Source organism: Panthera uncia, chromosome A2 (genome assembly GCF_023721935.1).
Source record: "Panthera uncia isolate 11264 chromosome A2, Puncia_PCG_1.0, whole genome shotgun sequence".
NCBI lineage: Eukaryota > Metazoa > Chordata > Mammalia > Carnivora > Felidae > Panthera > Panthera uncia.
Genome location: NC_064816.1, coordinates 16,419,571 through 16,425,570, shown reverse-complemented (window position 1 = coordinate 16,425,570; position 6,000 = coordinate 16,419,571). Strand labels below are relative to the sequence as shown.

At 46.6% G+C, this 6,000-nt stretch overlaps 1 protein-coding gene across 1 annotated transcript in view; it reads left to right on the top strand.

Moving 5' to 3' along the window:
* The first annotated feature begins 5,428 nt into the window (after positions 1-5,428).
* MAP4 (microtubule associated protein 4) overlaps positions 5,429-6,000 on the top strand; it is a 206,403-nt gene continuing 205,831 nt past the window's right edge. The window contains exon 1 of the mRNA XM_049642576.1: positions 5,429-5,524. The gene's annotated coding sequence lies outside the window, so the exon portion shown is untranslated. The remainder of the gene's footprint in view (positions 5,525-6,000) is intronic.

Genomic DNA, 6,000 nt, shown 5'->3' with positions numbered 1-6,000 from the left:
CAAGGTGGATATCAAAGAGCCGAGAGGAAGTTAGAGGAGAGTTTATTGAAGACATAGAGAATCCAGAAACAGAGCATCTGGGAGACTTGGAAAGAAAAGTGAGTCTTGGTTTTGCTTGGGGCCTGAGGGTTTTTTTTTTGTTTTTTTTTTTTTTAAGTTTATTTTAGTTTTTTAGTAATCTGTACACCTAAGATGGGGCTCAAACTCAGAACCCCGAGATCAAGAATCTCAAGCTCAGGGCTCCTGGCTGGCTCAGCTGTGACTCTTGATCTCAGGGTTATAAATTTGAGCCCCATCTTGGGTGCAGAGATTATTTAAAAATAAAATATTAAAAGAGAAAAGAAAAGAGTCACATGCTCTTTCAGACTGAGCCAGCCAGGTGCCCTGGGCCTGGGGTTTTTATTGAGGATGGTGGTCTTCTCAGTAATCCAGGAACAAAGACAAGTGTTTAGGTGTCCTCCATAAATCACTCATGCTCTGGACCAGGGGTCTTGATGAGTCAGTGGTTTTGGAAAATGGTTAGTGACAGGACCATTTCCAGGCACTCCTAAGATGTTATCTATTGTGCTGGAAGACTCCAATGAAATCACTAAATCCTTGACCTTTACAAAGAGGACAAACATTATCTGTTCTATAAGGTATGTGGAAGGTGGAGGTGTAAGTCCTAGTAAGAATGGAAGCAGGAAAAGGAGGGAATAAAGTAATTTTTCATGGGGTCCTTTTAGTTTCTCTGTTTCAGGCTGGGGGTTACTAACATTTTATTGGTTTTGTTTAATTAAGGTATAGTTTACATACAGTAAAACACAATATGTATACAGGTCAATTAATTTTACCTACATATACATACAGTTAACCACTACCAAGATCAAAAAAAATTCTTACCACTAACCCAGATCAAGAAAGTTCACCACCCTAGAAAATTCCCTCAAGCATCTCCACCCTAGGCAATGATCTCCCCCAGAGGTGATTATTGTTCCAACTTCTATCACCATAGGTTAGTTCTGCCTGTTCTGAATGCTGTATAAATGGAATCACTTATTATTGTATTTATCAACTCCTCTGTGTCCACTTCTCACATTCAATGTAATATTGTTGTGATTTACCTATGTTAGTACACATCCCAGTAGTGTTTGTTTGTTTGTTTGTTTGTTTAGAGAGAGTGTGTGTGTGTGAGTGGGGGAGGGGGGCAGAATGAGAGAGAGAGAGAGAGAGAGAGAGAGAGAGAGAGAGAGAGAGAGAGAGAATCCTAAGCGGGCTCTATGCTCAGCATGGAACCCAATGCAGGGCTCAATCCCACAACCCTGGGATCACAATCTAAGCTGAAATCAAGAGGTAAGACACTCAACCGACCGAGCCACCCAGATGTTCTGTAAGTTATTTTTTAAATTGTTGTGCAGTGTTCTGTTTATAACTATATCTCAGTTTGTCTATCTATTCCTTTGTGGATTTTAGGTAAGTTCTAGTTTGGGTTTGTTATGCATGAAGATGCTCTGAACATTTTTTGTAAGTTTTTTTTTTAGTAATCTCTATACCCAACGTGGGGCTCAAACTCACGACCCAGAGATTAAGAGTCTTGTGCTCTTCTGACTGAACCAGCCAGGCGCCCCTCTGAACATTTTTGTACAAGTCTGTTTGGGGCACATGCATCTATTTCTCTGAAGTGTGTGCTTGGGAGAAGAATGGCTGGATCACAGAGGAGTTGTATGGTGGATATTATTAGAATCTAATAGAGTTTAGTTCATAGACACTTCCTGCTTTTTCGCCCAGTTGGTATGCACCTCCCTGCCAGCTCCTAGCATTGCGTTTGTTTTTCTCTGCTGGCATTCAGTTTGTCTTTGTTATATTATGGACAAGCCATTCACATGTTCATTTGCATAATGTACATTTCTTGAATGCTAACTATGCACGTGGCACTTGGTACACTGGCTGTGTGAATACAGTCATGAATAAGACATCCATCCCAAGGAGTCTACAGCAGCTAATAGGGGAGGTTATAAAAATAAATAATCATAATACAAAGATGTTAAGTGGCCAAACTAAGGTTGAGATAAAGCATTATAAGAGTTCGGAGACGAGAAACATAATGTTCAGTGGGCACTTAGAATAGCTTCACAGAGGAGACAACATTTGGGTTTAGTGCTGATGGAGAAAAGTCAACTAAAACATGTTCAGGAGGTGCCAGTGTGGCTCTTTCTATTGAGCATCCAACTCTTGGTTTTGTCTCCCGTCATGATCCCAGGGTCATGAGATGGAGCCCCACATCGGGGTCCACTCTGAGCGTGGTGCCTGCTTAAGATTCTCTCTCTCTCTCTCTCTCTCTCTCTCTCTCTCTCTCTCTCTCTCCCTCCCTCCCTCCCCCCTGTCTCTCTTTCTCGGGGCGCCTGGGTGGCTTAGTCAGTTAAACGTCTGACTCTTGATTTCGGCTCAGGTAATAAATGATGGAGTTTCTGGGTGTTGGTGGGGTTCGGAGCTGAAGGCCAAGAAAGAATTCTTGAAGACGTCTTTGGTGCAAAAAGATGATTTTATTAAAGCACAGGGACAGGGCCCGTGGGCAGGAAGAGCAGCACTGGGATTGTACAGTGATTGTTTATATACTGTGGAGTTGGGGGAGGTAAAGTCAAGAGAAGGTTTCTTAAAGGGATTTTCCTGTGCTAAAGAGGGTTTACAGATTACTGGAGGCCTAGCTATTGTCAAGCTAAGGTTGTTTTTCCTTCTAGCAAAGTATTACCAGTAAAGTAGCAGGGAGTTCCTGGAGATTAGGCTATTGATAAGATTGCCTTTTTCTTGTAATATTACTAACATATTTGTAAACTGATGGAAACTCTATCAGTTTAACCGTTTGTTTTCTGTCCTTTCCTTTGTTCTTGGGCAGCCAGGAGTGTCTGAGGAATATCACACATGTCCCATCTTGTGTGTGTGTTGGGCGGGGTAATGTTAGTTTGTGCCTGGCCCTCTGCTTGCCTTATGGTCCTTCACCAATGATCTCACCGTTCATGAGTTTGAGCCCCACATTGGACTCTGCGCTGACAGCATGGAGCCTGCTTGGGATTTCTCTCTGTCTCTTCCCCTCCCTGGCTTGCTCTCTCTCTCTCTCTCTCTCTCTCAAAAAAAATACCTCTCTCTGCCCCTCTCCCCTGCTCTCTCTCTTTCCAAAATTAAAAAACAAAAACAAAAACATAAAACATGTTCAGAATGTAGTATAAGGGGTGGGCAGGGTTGAGCTTTCTGGATGGAGGGCACAATGCGGGCCAAAGCAGGATCTGTCAACGTTTGGAATGTGTGACCCCTTAAGCTCATGACGACAGAGCCCACGCTGGTCTAGCAGGCTCACTGCCGTATCCCTAGTGTCTGGCCAGGGCTGGCACACAGAAGGTACTCAATCAAAATGTATTTCTTTGAACAGTGAGTGGTTCAACTTGGCTGCAGCAGAGGGAGCTTGGAAAGAGTCAGTGGGGAGAAGGATAATGTCTTAGTTATCCACCGCTGTGCAACAAATTACTTCCAAACTCAGTGGCTTAATTCAACAAGAAATATTTATTATCTCTCACAGTTTCTGTGGATCAGGAATTCGAGAATGGTTTGGCCAGTCAGTTCTGGCCTGGGGTCTCAAGCCCTGCAAGCTTGTGTTGCCGGGGCCATAGTCATCTGTGGGCCTGACTGAGGCTGGGGGACCCCCGTGGGCCATGGCTCACTTGCACGCGTGGCAGGTTGGTGCTGGCTTTGAGAGCAGACCTCACTTCCTCCCTGCAGCGGCTTCTCCGCAGCACTCCTCAAGCGTCCTAAGGGTATGGTCACCAACGTCCCCCAGAGCGAGCCCTTCCAGAGGAAGGAGCCAGGAGGAAGCTGTAACCTTTTTATTGCTTGGCCTCCCAGTCAGAGCATCACTTCTGCCACATTCTATGCATTAGAAGCAAGTCACTAAGTCTGGCCCACATTCAAGGGGAGGGGAATTCGGCTCTACCTTTGAAAGGGAAACATCTCAAAGGAATTTTTGGATATATTGTACATCACCATGGTGATGGTGGGAAGATTTGTCTGCTCAGAACTCATGGGCTCTTAGGGCCGAGTGGGACCCTGAGGGACCCAGCCTCCTTGGGGGATCCAGCAGTCCTGCCCTGCTGTTATCTACCCAGTGGACCCTGAGCCCTGACAGCAGGTGAGGTAGTAAAATAAAAAAAAAAATGAACAAGAAACAAGCACTGCGCACTGTGGAGAACTCAGAAGTGGCTCAGACCAGGGCAGGGAGCACTTAACTCTCTGGGAAGAAGATAACTGGAGGACACAAAAGCTCCTTCCCCGGGAGAGTCAGGGAAGGCCTCCCAGGGGTGGCCTCTGAGCTGTGTTCTTCCAAAGCTTCTACCCAGCTCACAAGTGTGGTGCTGGGTACACCCACGGAAGGTTAAACATGCACAGCCCGCCTGCTTAGAGAGTGTCAGAGGCCTGGAGGGGCCTCCACCGACCATGGCAACAGACACTGTCCCTGCCCCACATATGCCGAGACCTTCTGAGGCCACTCATTGTTGGCATCCAGCCTTTCAGATGGGTACAGATTTTCCCAAGAGAGAACCGTGAGCCCTTCTGGGCAGTAAGTACCCTGGAGGTTGTGTGTGTGCATCCTTTACCCATCTTCCCCCTTCAAAGGTCCTTCACCGTGGGGTGCCTGGGTGGCTCAGTTGGTTCAGCGCCAGACTCTTGATTTCGGCTGATCTCACGGTTTGTGAGTTCCAGCCTCGAATCGATTGGTTGGGATTCTCTCTCTTTCTGCCCCTCCCCCCACCCATGTTCTCTCTTTCTCTCTCTAAAATAAATAAGCTTAAAAAAAAAAAAAAAAAAGGTCCTTCACTGTGTTGCAGTCCTCTCTCCCTCTCTGTTCCTGCTTCTCTGATGGTGCTTGCCCTGCATGCGTCTCGCCATTTCTTAGCTTCTTGACTCTGCATCTGAGAGAATCTGGAAGGGTCTCCCTGCCTATCTCTTTCTCCCCTCAGCAATTGACCCTCAAGGTAAGTTTCAGGATTTGCTCAGTGAAGGGGTGAGTCTGGGCAACTCCTGTTGTCCCTCAAGAAGCAACAGAGTCACCTCTGGGCCTTTTCCATTTGTTGCCCCAGACTGATGAGCAACATTCCCCACCCCCTGCCCCCCGCATCTCCCTGTGTGTACTGGCCAGCCAAGACCCCTGGGTAGGCTCCTCAGGGCTGCTAGAGTCTATTTGTGGGGATAATAGTCAGTGCTGAGTGCATAGAACACAGTGAAACTGTTCCTTTTGATACATTGGTTGTAATTTCTTGGAAGTGGCTGTGTGACCTTGGGCAAGTTATTTAGCCTCTCTGAGCCTTAGCTTCCTTATCTGTCAAGGAGGGAACATTGTGAGAATTAAAGTTGATGAGTGTAAAATTTTGGGCTATCTCTGAACTCTGTGAAGGTTGAGAAACTGAGGCATTTCTGTCCTGTCCTTCTTGCAGGGCTGTTGTGAGGACTGGAAACAGGGGCTGTGGCTGCTGGACAAATGAAGGCTGTGACTATTCAGGTAGGTCACTACATGTCCTCTGTGAGCTTTAGGAAATGGAGGGAAGGTGTGGAGGAGAGAAGCTGGGCACCTGTGGTATCCAAGGCTCAGAGACTCCTGATTTGCCAGACTCCTGACTCTTTCAAGCCCAGCCTGGATCAGCCAGGAGCTGGAGCTGGACACTGCAGTGACAGTGACACTCCTAACTAGGAGGAAAGAGACAAGACTACGGGGCTGTGATCAGAAAGACACCTGCAAGTCAAGGGGAAAAGGCACATTTGAAAGCTCTAGAATCCTAGCCACTAGATCACCAAGGGGCTGGAAAATGAATGTTTGAGAGCCTGGAAAGGCTGAGGTCGTGATCTCATGTTCACATGAGGGTGGTTGCAAGAAGACCAGAATAATGGGGCGACTGGGTGGCTCAGTCTGTTAAGTATCTGACTCTTGGTTTCGTCTCAGGTCATGATCTCTTCGTTTCGTGGATTCAAGCCCCACAT